This window comes from Nycticebus coucang, chromosome 7 (assembly GCF_027406575.1).
Source record: "Nycticebus coucang isolate mNycCou1 chromosome 7, mNycCou1.pri, whole genome shotgun sequence".
NCBI lineage: Eukaryota > Metazoa > Chordata > Mammalia > Primates > Lorisidae > Nycticebus > Nycticebus coucang.
In genome coordinates, this window is record NC_069786.1 from 65,537,053 (window position 1) to 65,549,888 (window position 12,836).

The window sequence follows — 12,836 nt, forward strand, 5'->3', positions numbered from 1 at the left end:
TTGGTTAATCCTCATAGCAACCCAATGAAGTAGTTACCACGATGACTCCTATTTCACAGATAAAGAAACTGAGCCCGGGGAATTTAAATGACTTTTCCCAAGGTCATAAAGCTAGTTAGTAGCAGACCTGGAATGTGAACCCAAGCTATCAGCTCCAAAATATCTAAGCTGGTATTTTTTCTGAAAGCAAATCCATGATATAAAGACTTGGGTGGATGTAATTTATTCAAGAAATAATTCCAAGAAGCAAATGAAGGACCAGATAGAGTGAGATAGGGAAGGAGGAGAAACTAGATAGGGAGGCTGTATTCATGGCACTTAATTCTAAGAATGCATCTTACAATGAGAATCACCTGAGGATCAACCAGAAGTATGTATTCATTCACCTCCTATGGCCTGTTGGTTGAGTTATCTTCGGGGCATTAATTTCTCCGTATCCTGGGTATCAACTGCAATGGAGATGCTCTAGGGCAGAAAATGAAAGCATACCCCACAGGCACCTGAAGGGTGATGATGCTTCCAGTCTAAGGTGAGTTGAAGGCCACAGGAGGAGCCAACTTGCCAGCTGTCTTCCCTTATGGTTCTGTGGTACTCTTACTGGTAGACTCATGCCACTTAGGAATCCAGCAGAGCCAAAATGGCAAGAACAGTCACCAAATTCTTGAGCTAATGGTGAGATGCCCCTAAATCTCCCTCCCACTTCCCGGGAAAAAGCATATTTTTTTAAACTTTTTTTTTATTTTTAAATCATAGCGTGTACATTAATGCGATCATGGGGCACCATACACTGGTTTTATAAACAGTTTGACACATTTTCATCACACTGGTTAACATAGCCTTCCTGGCATTTTCTTAGTTATTGCATTAAGACATTTATATTCTGGGCAGCGCCTGTGGCTCAGTGAGCAGGGCGCCAGCCCCATATACTGAGGGTGGCGGGTTCAAACCCAGCCCCGGCCAAACTGCAAATAAATATAAATAAATAATTTTTATTTATTTTAAAAATAAAAAGCTGGGCGTTGTGGCGGGCGCCTGTAGTCCCAGCTACTCGGGAGGCTGAGGCAGGAGATTCGCCTAAGCCCAGGAGTTGGAAGTTGCTGTGAGCTGTGTGACGCCACGGCACTCTACCGAGGGCAATAAAGTGAAACTCTGTCTCTACAAAAAAAAAGAAAAAAAGACATTTATATTCTACATTTACTAAGTTTCACATGTACCCTTGTAAGATGTACCACAGGTGTAATCCCACCAATCACCCTCCCTCCGCCCATCCTCCCTTTTTTTTTTTTTCTTTTTTTAATGAGACCAGGTCAGGGTCATACTCTGTTGCCCAGGCTGGAGCACAGTGCCATCAGCCTAGTTTACTGCAACCTCAAACTCCTAGGTTCAAGCGATCCTCCTGCTTCAGCCTCTCAAGTAGCTAGGATTACCAGCACACACCACCATGGTAATTTTTTTTGGCTAATTTTGGCTAATTTTTTCATTCTCACTATGTTACTCAGGCTGGTCTCAAACTCCTGGGCTCAGCCTCCCAAACTGCTAGGATTACAGGCATGAGCCACCATGCCTAGACTTAATCATTCTTTTCATTGTTACACTGGTTATTTGCTGCCTTTTCTCTTTTGTCTTTATAATATTATCAATTTGGGCGGTGCCTATAGCTCAGTGAGTAGGGCACCAGCCCCATGTACCGAGGGTGGTAGGTTCGAACCCAGCCCCAGCTAAACTGCAACAACAACAAAAAAAAATTTAAATCTTATCAGTTTGTCAGTCATTTTTTCAAAGAACCAACTTTGGGTTAATTTTTAATCCATTATATTTTTGTTTTATATTCATTGATACTACATATTATCTCTTTTATTATTTCCTTCTTTCTACTCACTTGGGATTTTATATACTGTCGAACTCATCTGTAATAATTTTTTATTTCAGTCACTACATTTTCAGTTCCAGAATTTCTATTCAAATATTTTTATTTATTTATTTTTTATTTTTTTGCAGTTTTTGGCCGGGGCTGGGTTTGAACCCACCACCATATACAGCATATGGGGCTGGCGCTTTACTCCTTTGAGCCAGAGGTGCTGCCCTCAAATATTTGTAGAGAGCCCAGTTCTCTTGTGAAATTCTCTTATTTTGTCATCTATTTTCTTGAACATGTCAATCATGATTATTTTCAAGTCTGTACCTGATAACTCTAAGATATGGATTGCCTCTGTCTGTCATTTGTATTTCTTTTCAGTCCTTTCACCCTAGGTTCTGACAAATTTTAACTGACAAATTAAACTGAATTTTATTTCAGTCCTTTCACCCTAGGTTCTGACAAATTTTAACTGAATAATTTACTTGAATATGAAAAATGATGTAAGTTATGGATGATGCTACTTCTTCAAAAAGGATTTATTTTCCTTCAAGCAGGCATTTAGAATAGAGATCAATCCTTGGCCCAATCAAAATAAATTCCCTTAAGACTAGATTTCAGTCTATTAGAGAATGGAACTATTTCTGGTTTGCCCTTACTACTCAAGAATAACCCTTCAGACATCTCAGTGGAAAACATGGACCACTCCCTCCTTGGTAATCTCTGAACTCCAGTGATCTCCCCAGCATCACGATGCTACCAAAAGCTCTGATTAATCTTTTTTTTTTTTACTGTTATTTGCATTTATTTTATGTTGCATCTATTCCCGTGCCATAAGTTTTTGTTTCTTCAGTTTCTTCTGGGATATCTATTTCTTCTGCGCTACCCCTTCAGTAGGTAGGATCCTGATCCTTTTCAGTCAGGATCATCTCAATGTGGCAGGAGGAGCTCACGTATGGGTTAATGCGACCATGAGCTCTGTAAGTTCGGTGACACATCTTGGGTGCTTTGTTCACTTGGATATGCTCAATGACCAGAGAATCTACATCTAAACCCTTAAGTTCAGCATTACTCTCTACATCTTTAAGCATATGCAGCAAAAATTCAGCACTCTTTTTGGGCCACCGAACCCTGTGTCCAGCCCCACTGTTTGGCCTGGGCACACCTACCAACTCCACCATTATAATGTCGGAATGGTACGCATTGTTTCTTTAAGGTGACATCCTTCAGATACTTGGTGGCTTTTCGTATATGCATACCCTTGATGGCCTGGGCAGTTTCACGTGTGTTCTTGAAGTGAATACGAAGATTTGAGCCTCTTGACTTGCATGACTTTGTGGGGTTTTCTGGGTCAAGTGAATAGCGAACCATTTTCACAGATCACCTCAAGCTGCTTAGGGGAAGAGAGCTGATTAATCTTTTTAACATCTTAGTTTCTACTTTATTTTAGTAATGTAGCTTACAAATTTGAAATTCCTTGAAGCCAGGTGTGGTAGTTCACACCTAGAATCCTAGCACTCTGGGAGGGCAAGACAGAAGGATCACTTGAGTTCAAGACCATCTTGAACAAGAGTGGGATCCATCTCTACAAAAAATAGAAAAATTAGTCAGGCATGCTGGTACCTCCCTGTAGTCCCAGCTACTCAGGAGGCTCAGGTGAGAGAATCATCTGAACTAAGGAGAGTGGGGCTGCTATGAGCTATGATGACAACCCTGTACTCTGGGCAACAGAGCAAGACTCTGTCTCAAAAGGAAAAAAGAAAAGAAGAAAAAAAATTCCTTGAGGAAAAAAGCAGCAAAGAATTTCTTCAGTCTTACCTCAACATTTTTCTTTTCTCTCTTGAATCTTGGTCTCTCGAGTGCTAGTTGTCTTGTTGCTTTCCATTGCTTTTTTTTTTTTCTTTTTGAGACAGAATCTTACTGGGTCACCTTGGGAAGGGTGCTATAGCATCGTCATAGCTCACAGCAACGTCAGACTTCTGGGCTCAAACAATCCTCTGGAGCAGCTGGGGCTACAGGCGCCCACCATCATGCCCAGTTAATTTTTCTGTTTTTAGTAGAGACGGAGTCTTACTCCTGCTCAGGCTGGTTTCGAACCCCTGAGCTCAAGCAATCCATTCCCCTCAGCCTCTCAGAGTGCTAAGATTATGCCCAGCCTATCCAATGCCTTTAAACAGTTGTTTTATATTTTAAATTTTTTAAGACTTTTTTTTTTTTTTTTTGAGACAGAGTCTCACTCTCTGCCCTGGGTTAAGTCCCATGCCATCATCACAGTTCACAACAACCTGAAACTCCTCAGCTCAAGCAATCCTTCTGCCTCAGCTACCCAAGTAGCTGGGGACTACAGGCGCCTGCCACAACGCCTGGCTATTTTTTGGTTGTAGTTGTCACAGTTGTTTGGCAGGCCCAGACTGTGTTTGAACCCGCCAGCTCTGGTGTGTGTGGCTGGCGCCCTAGCTGCTGAGCTACAAGCACCAGGCCTCCATCTCTTAGTTTTAATAGTTTTTGTGGCAATATTGTTAGTTCACTCTTACACAGTTTTTCTGAATGTTGTTATACTTAATTATAGAATTTCTAAAAGTCATATTTGTATTACCACCAACTCATCAAAAAAGTCTTTAAGTATTGTGAAACTGTCATATCCCAAGAGGCAGATATAAGCTTTTCAAAGTTCTAATTTTTCAGTTGAAAGCATTACATGTTCTGCTTAATGATTACCGTGTATCTTGTTGTCACAAGAACCTCTTTAGCAAGAAATATGTCCCCACAAAACCCCTACTGTATATGAATATATTGCAAAACATTTGGATGATAAATCATAGAATTTGTACATTCTGTCAACATAAGGGTGACAACTTTAAAGTAACATAGCACCTTAAAAATACCCCAACCTGAAAGGCAAATCATGCCAAATAGAAAAGATTTTAAAATTAGAGTAAAAATAAAATACCCCTGGGCGGCGCCTGTGGCTCAGTCAGTAAGGCGCCGGCCCCACATACCGAGGGTGGCGGGTTCAAACCCGGCCCCGGCCAAACTGCAACCAAAAAATAGCCGGGCATTGTGACGGGCACCTGTAGTCCCAGCTACTCGGGAGGCTAAGGCAAGAGAATCGCTTAAGCCCAGGAGTTGGAGGTTGCTGTGAGCTGTGTGAGGCCACGGCACTCTACCGAGGGCCATAAAGTGAGACTCTGTCTCTACAAAAAAAAAAAAAAATTAAAATAATAATAATAATAATAAATAAATAAAATACCCATGTACCATTAACAATATTTGGAAAGGTGGGTGGCAAAAGAACACGGATTCTCCTGCCATTTGTTCTCACTGAGCATAGTAAATGTGAGAAGATGGACAGAAAGCTTTTTAACCATGCAGCTCCACAAATCATCTTTAAAACTGATTTATTTCTTATGTGACTCTTTATAATGAAAATCCTCACTATTTCTCAAATGGGAGAATTAGAGATGCTTCATATCACAGGTTTTAGAAAAGAGCCCTGCAAATTCTTTTCTTCCAGCACAGCCCCTTTGAGTGGGCAGATAAAGATAAGCGCATTTTCCATACCTGAGTGCCTGTGCCTCCCCTGCCTCAGAGGTGGCTGGTTTTCATCTGGGTTCCTGTCTTCATTCACTGGCCATGGGAAGACTTTTCTCCATTGTCCCTTCTTGTTTGTATAACTATTTCAACCAGTAATTAGACAATTGGCTCAGTTATAAAAGAAGAGAAAGAGTGTTAGGACTCCAACCTTACAAATTAAAATTTTAAAAACAATTTTATTTGCCTTTTATCATATCCTTATTGTAAATTGGCTCTAATTTCCTTGCCATGTCATTTTAGTTATTAAAAATTTAAAGATCATTCCTTAAAGGGGAGCCAAGAGCAGTGGCTCATAACTGTAATGCCAGAACTTTGGAAGACTGAAGTGGGAGGATCACTTGAGCCTCAGAGTTCAAGACCAGCCTGGGCAACATAGCAAGACCCCATCTCTACAAAAAATTAGCCAGGCATAGTGGTGTGCACCTGCTGTTCCAGTGACATGGGAAGCTAAGACAAGAGAATCACCTGAGCCCAAGAGTTCAAGGCTGCAGTAAGCTGTGATCATTTCACTGCCCTCCAATGAGACCTTGTCTCTAAAAAAGAAAAGAGGCCAGGCAGGTGCCTCACATCTGTAATCCTAACACTTTGGGAAGCCAAGGTGGGTGGATTGCTTGAGCTTACAAGTTCAAGACCAGCCTGAGCAAGAGTGAGACCACCATCTCTACTAAAAATGAAAAACAGAGGCAAGAGGATTGCTTGAGCCCAAGAGTTTGAGTCATAGCTCTATGACGCCATGGCACTCTTCCAAGAATGACAAAAGGAGACTCTGTCTCAAAAAAAGATAAATAAATAAATTAAGAAGAATAAAATAGAAAAGAAAGAAATTAAAGGATTAGCTTTTTGGAAACAATAAACATTATTTTCTCCTCGTAATAATGTTTAAAAAATCAGTTTGAAAATTAGCATGTATTATATGCACTATTCTATTAAAGGGTGTGTGTGTGTGTGTGTGAATATAGAGAGGGAGAAAAGCACATGAGATCAAGGCCAAGACTGAGTCTACTATTGAGTCTACTTGGCTAGGCATGGTGGCTCACACCAATAATCCCACCACTTTGGAGGCCAAGGCGGGTGGATTGCCTTAGCTCACAGGTTTGAAACCAGCCTAAACCAGAACAAGACCTCATCTCTAAAAATAGCCAGGCATTGTCGCAGGTGCCTATAGTCCCAGCTATTACATATTATCTCAACCTCCTGAGTAGCTGAGACTACAGGCATACATCACCACACATAGCTAATTTTTCTATTTTTTGTAGAGATATGGTGCCCAGGCTTGTCTTGAACTCTTAGGGAAGACTTAATATTATTAGGTAGAGAGTATTCTCCAAAGTCATCCTCTGATTCCATGTAATCCCTATCAAAATCTCAGTGATATATTTTACAGATATGCAAAAGCCAATCCTAAAATTCATATTGCAAGGGACCCAAAATAGTCAAAACAATCTTGAAAAAGAAGAACAAAATTGTAGGACTCACACTTCCTGGTTTCAAAACTTACTACAGGGCGGCGCCTGTGGCTCAGTGAGTAGGGCGCTGGCCCTATATGCCGAAGGTGGCGGGTTCAAACCCAGCCCTGGCCAAACTGCAACAAAAAAATAGTCGGGCATTGTGGCAGGCACCTGTGGTCCCAGCTGCTTGGGAGGCTGAGGCAAGAGAATCGCTTAAGCCCAGAAGTTGGAGGTTGTTGTGAGCCGTGTGACGTCATGGCACTCTACCTGAGGGCGGTACAGTGAGACTCTGTCTCTACAAAAAAATAAAAATAAATAAAAAATAAATAAATAAATAAATAAAACTTACTACAAAACTACAGTAATAAAAATAGGGTGTTACTAACATAAGCACACACATACAGATCTATGGAAAAGATTTGGGAGTCCGCAAATACACCCGTACATCTATGGTCAATTGGTTTTCAACAAGGGTACCATGACCATTCAATGGAGAAAGAATAATCTTTCAACAAATGGTGCTGAGACAACAGCACACCTACATTCAAAAGAATGAAATTTGAACTCTACCTCACACACCCTCAGTCTTTCTATATAAATTAACTCAAAAAGGATCAAAAACCTAAGCTAGAACTCTTAGAAGAAAACAGAGAGACAACTGCATGACCTTGAATTCAACAATATTTTCTAAAATTTTAACACTGAGAGCACAAGCAACAAAATAAAAAATAGCTAAATAGAGTTTCATTAAGGTCATAAAAATTCAGCTTGGCACCTATAGCTCAGCAGTTAGGGCACCAGCCACATACACCAGAGCTGAGGGGTTCAAATCCAGCCCAGGCCTGCCAAACAACAATGACAACTACAACCAAAAAATAGCTGGGCATTTTGGTGGGCGCCTGTAATCCCAGCTACTTGGGAGGCTGAGGCAAGAGAATCACTTAAGCCCGAGAGTTTGAGGTTGCTGTGAGCTGTGATGTCACAACACTCTACTGAGGGCAACAAAAAGAAACTCTATCTCAAAAAAAAAAAATCATAAAAATTCTTAGGGAGCCTGAAGTGAAAGGATTGCTTGAGACCAAGAATTCAAGACCAGCCTGGGCAACACAGTGAGACCTGATCTCTTAAATAAAAACTTTAGGCCTAGCATGGTGGCTCACTCCTATAATCCCAGCACTCTGAGAGGCCAAGGCGAATGGATTGCTTGAGCTCAGGAGTTGGAGACCCGCCTGAGCCAGAGTAGACTCTTTCTCTACTAAAAATAGAAAAACTGAGGCAGGAATATCACTTGAGCCCAGGAGTTTGAGGTTGCTATGAGCTATGATGATGCCATGGCGCTCTACCCAGGATGACAGAACGAGACTGTGTCTCAAAAAAAACTTCAAAAATTAGCTGGATGTGGTGGTGCATGCCTGTAGTCCTACTCAGGAATCTAAGGATTACTTGAACCCAGAAAGTTGAAGTTGTGATGGGCTATGACCAAACCACTGCACTCCAACCTGGGCAACAGAGCAAGATCTTCTGTCATGTACATTAATATCATCGTATTAAATAAATATCAGAAAGGAATTAACTGTTTGTCAGATGTGGAGAAACTGGAACTTTTGTGGACTGCTGATGGGAATGTGAAATGGTTCAGCCCCTGTGGAAAATTTGTTGGAAGTTTCTCAAAATGTTAAATATAGGGCGGCGCCTGTGGCTCAGTCGGTAAGGCGCCGGCCCCATATACCGAGGGTGGCGGGTTCAAACCCGCCCCGGCTGAACTGCAACCAAAAAATAGCCGGGCGTTGTGGCGGGCGCCTGTAGTCCCAGCTACTCGGGAGGCTGAGGCAAGAGAATCACTTAAACCCACGAGTTGGAGGTTGCTGTGAGCTGTGTGATACCATGGCACTCTACCGAGGGCCATAAAGTGAGACTCTGTCTCTACAAAAAAAAAAAAAAATGTTAAATATACATTACCATATTACCCAGCAATTTCTCTTCTAGGAAAATATGCAAAAGATTTGAAAACAGACTCAAACAAATGCTTGTACACTGCAGTTCACTTTAGTGATACTCACAATTGCCAAAAGGTGAAAATAAGCCATGTCCTTTGGCAGATGAATGGATAAACAAAATGTGGTATGTCCATGCAAAATGTGGTATGTCCATGTGCTCAGCATAAAAAGGAATGAGGCTGTAATACATGCTACCACATTGTGCTAAGTGAAATAAATCAGACACAAAAGAACAAGTGAGATTCTACTTGTATATAAAATATCTAGCCTAAGCAATGTATAAGATATCCAGAAAATGGAATGGTGGTACCAGGGTCTGTAGGGAAGGAAAAACAAGAGAGTATTGCTTAGGGGGCACGTAGTTTCAATTTGGGGTGACAAAAAAAAATCTGAAGAGGAATGGTGGTGATGACTGTACAACACTGTGAATGTACTTAATGCCAACAAATTGTGTATATATATGTATGTATACTTTTTTTTTTACAGAGTCTCACTATGTCGCCCTCAGTAGAGTGCTGTGTCATCACAGCTCACAGCAACCTCAAACTCTTGGGCATAAGTGCTTCTCTTGCTTCAGCCTCCCAAGTAGCTGGGACTACAGGCGCCCGCCACAGCGCCTGGCTATTTTTTTGTTGCATTGTCACTGTTGTTTACTTGGCCTGGGCCAGGTTCAAATCTGCCAGCCTCAGTGTATGTGGCTGGCGCCCTACCCACTGAGCCATGAGTGCCACCCAAATTGTATAATTTAAAATAGTTAAAATGGTCATTTTTATGTCGGGTATGCTTTAACACAATTAAAATAATTCAAACAATAACAAAAAATAAAGTGGAACTGGAAAAGTAAAGACAGCCAGCTTTGGCTCAGCGTCCATAGTATAGTGGTTATATGGCGCCAGCCACATACACTGAGGCTGGTGGGTTGGAGCCCGGCCGGGCCTACTAAACAACAACAATGGCAACAAGAAAATAGCCGAGTGTTGTGGCAGGTGCCTGTAGTCCCAGCTACTTGGGAAGCTAAGGCAAGAGAATCAGTTAAGCCCAAGAGTTTGAGATTGCTGTGAGGTGAGATGCCACGGCATTCTACACAGGACAACATAGTGAGACTCTGGTCTCAAAAAAAAAATACAGCCAACTTCCTTCCTTCCTTCCTTCCTTTCTTCCTTCCTTTTTTTTGGCAGAGTCTCGTTATGTCACCCTTGGTGGAGTGCTGTAGAGTCACAGCTCATAGCAACCTCCAACTCTTGGGCTCATGCGATTTTCTTGTCTCAGCCTCCCTAGTATCTGGGACTACAGGCGCCCACCACAACACCCAGCTATTTTTTTGTTGTAGTTGTCCTTGTTGTTTAGTTAGCCCGGGCCAGGTTCGAACCCCTCAGCCCCAGTGTATGAGGCCAGCTCCATAACTACAGAACTATGGGTGCTGAGTCACCTACTTTGTTTCTGTAGAGAATCTAGTTGGCAATCAGCATAAACTAAAAAGCACATTTTAAACTTCTTGTGTTTTTGTCCTTTTTAGGGGCTTCATTCTTTTTTTTTTTTCTTGTATAGAGCCTCCAGTTGTTGCCCTGGTTAGAGTGCTATAACATCACAGCTCACAGCAACCTCCAACTCCTGGACTCAAGCGATTCTCCTGCCTCAGCCTCCCAAGTAGCTGGAACCACAGGCACCTGCCACAACGCCCAGCTATTTTTTGATCGCAGCCATCATTGTTGTTTGGTGGGCCCAGGCTGTATTCGAACCCACCAGCTCAGGTGTTTGTTGCTAGTGCCTTAGCTGCTTGAGCCACAGGCACTAAGCCAGGGGCTTCAGAATTTCTTGCTTTTTTTTGCAAACTAAGACAAACCCATACTCATCCACTTTTCAAAAGCAAATATGTAATTTAAAACATTTATACTCCAAATGAACTCAGTCTTTTTGGTAAGCATCTAGGTACAAGAATGACTACCAATTCAGCTTATTAGGTGGCAATACTATTTGGAAAGGTTGGCTCTATTCATATAAAGTAGTGCAAGCAAAATCCATTACTTTTGTTTATTTCTCGGAACTTCCTTGTATACAGTTGAGAAATAAGAGAATAAATGAAATGTTCATAAGCCACTCAAGTTTTCTGATTTTTTGCAGTGATACTTGTGTGTCTTCTTTTTATTCCACATCAATTCAACAAGTAACAATTGAGTTGGCTATGAAATGAAAGGTTTCCTGGTAGGTATTCTAAGGAATATACACATAGTTGTTTAATACGTGCTTCTCGCCTTCCAGAAACTAATAATCTTCAAATAGAATTCAGCAAACTACAGAGCAGAGTCTACCTACAGCTGGTTTTTATATAGTGCACAAGCTAGGAATAGTTTTTATAATTTTATGTTATTTAGGCTGGGTGTGGTGGCTCCCACCTATAATTCTAGCACTCTGAGAAGCTGAGGCAGGTGGATTGCTTGAGATCAGGAGTTTAAGACAAGCCTGAGCAAGAGGGAGACCTTAGCTCTAAAAATAGCCAGGTGTTGTGGTGGGTGCCTATACTCCCAGCTACTTGGGAAGCTGAGGCAAGAGGATTGCTTTAGTCCAAGAGTTTGAGGTTGCTGTTGAGCTATGATGCCACAGCACTCTACCAAGAGTGACAAAATGGGATTATCTTTAAAAAAAAATTATGTGATTGAAAAAAAATCAAAAGAATGATATTTCAGGCCAGACATTCATGGTGGCTCACTCCGGTAATTCTAGCACTCTGGGAGGACAAGGTGGGAGGATCCCTTAAGCTCAGAAGGTACACATCAGCCTGAGCAATAGTGAGACCCTATCTGTACTAAAAGAAGAAAAGTAAGCTGGGAATTATGGTGGGTGCCTATAGTCCCAGCTACTCAGGAGGATGGGGCAAGAGAATTGCTTGAGCCCAGGAGTTTGAGGTTGCTATGAGCTAGGCTGATCCCACTGGACTCTAGCCAGAGCAACAGAGTCAGACTCTGTCTCAAAAAAAAAGGAAAGAAAGAAAAAAAAGAAAAATATATATATATTTCATGATATATTAAAATCGGGTAAAATTCAAATTTCAGTCTAAAAATCAAATTTTGCTAGAGCACAGCGCACCAAATCATTTACGCAGTAACTGTGGCTACTTTCATGCCACAACAGCACAGATGAGTAGTTACAACAAAGGCCATGTAGTCCACACAGCCTGAAATATTTACCATTATGCCATTTACAGAAAAAGTTTACCGACCCTGAAATGACATGATAGGTAAATAAGACCAAAAATTCCAGGAGGATGCAGTGAATAGCATGTGATAGACACTGCACTCAGGGTTGGGGTACTATAATGAACAGAGTGATCTTGGCTTGGCCCCGGTACAGTGGTTACGGCGCCAGCCACAAATACCGAAGCTGGCAAGTTGGAGCCTGGCCCCAGCCAGCTAAACCACAATGACAACAATAACAAAAAAATAGCCAGGCATGCACCTATAGTCCCAACTACTTGGGAGGCTGAAGCAAGAGAAGTGCTTAAGCCCAAGAGTTGGAAGTTGAAGGGCAACATAGTGAGACTCTGTCTCAAAAAAAAATAAAACAAGGTGTTGGCTGTGGCTCAAGGAGTAGGGCCCCAGCCCCATATACCAGAGGTGGTAGGTTCAAACCCGGCCTCAGCCAAAAACTGAAAAAAAAAAAAAAAAAAAAAAACAGACCAATCTGGCTCGGTGCCCATAGCACAGAGGTTAGGGCACCAGCCACATGCACCAAGGCTGGCGGGTTCAAACCCAGCCTGGGCCAGCTAAACAACAATGACAACTGCAATAACAACAACAACAACAAATAGCCAGGAGTTGTAGCAGGCGCCTTAGTCCCAACTACTTGGCAGGCTGAAGCAAGAGAATTGCTTAAGCCCGAGGGCCTGAAGTTGCTGTGAGCTGTGACGCTACAGCACTCTACCAAGGGCAACATAATGAGACTGTC